Genomic DNA, 592 nt, shown 5'->3' on the forward strand with positions numbered 1-592 from the left:
GTGTAACGCGTGTACACAGTGGACAGCACAATGGTGGGGCCTGATGTGTTTGGGGCCTGAGTACCACTGGAGCGCAGCCTGGCAGCACTTCAGCATGATATCTTATATGGTCAAGGCAACAGACACGTACGATGCTATTGCCGCCTCGACCTCTGTAACGCGTAGTCACGTGGGGTATTCCCAGCATTATTCATGGCCGACGTGTAAATGATCGCCCTCAGCGCTGTGCTGCGCTCTGTCCAACTGAGCTACACCATCTTTCCGGGAATTGGCACTGGGATTGTGCGCACTCAGCATATAAGCTGTTGCTCAGGAAGGCAGATGTTGCATGAGAGGTGTGCATGGAAGGGTGATATTATCACGAGGAAAGGTTAGTCTGGGAAATTCTCGTTACAAGGAATGCAATAAACTGCACAACCTCTGTTATCAGTATAGTGCAGTGAAAAACATGCATTCGTCTCAGATACATCGTCCCAAGATTTCAATGGTCATATTTCTTACGAGGCCACTCCCTAGCCCCAGAGCTGGCCTCCGAATTGCTACAAGCGGTAGGACGGAAAACCACAAAAAACGCGGCCCTCGCGCACGGGAG

This window comes from Phanerochaete carnosa, assembly GCF_000300595.1.
Source record: "Phanerochaete carnosa HHB-10118-sp unplaced genomic scaffold PHACAscaffold_7, whole genome shotgun sequence".
Taxonomy (NCBI): Eukaryota; Fungi; Basidiomycota; class Agaricomycetes; order Polyporales; family Phanerochaetaceae; genus Phanerochaete; species Phanerochaete carnosa.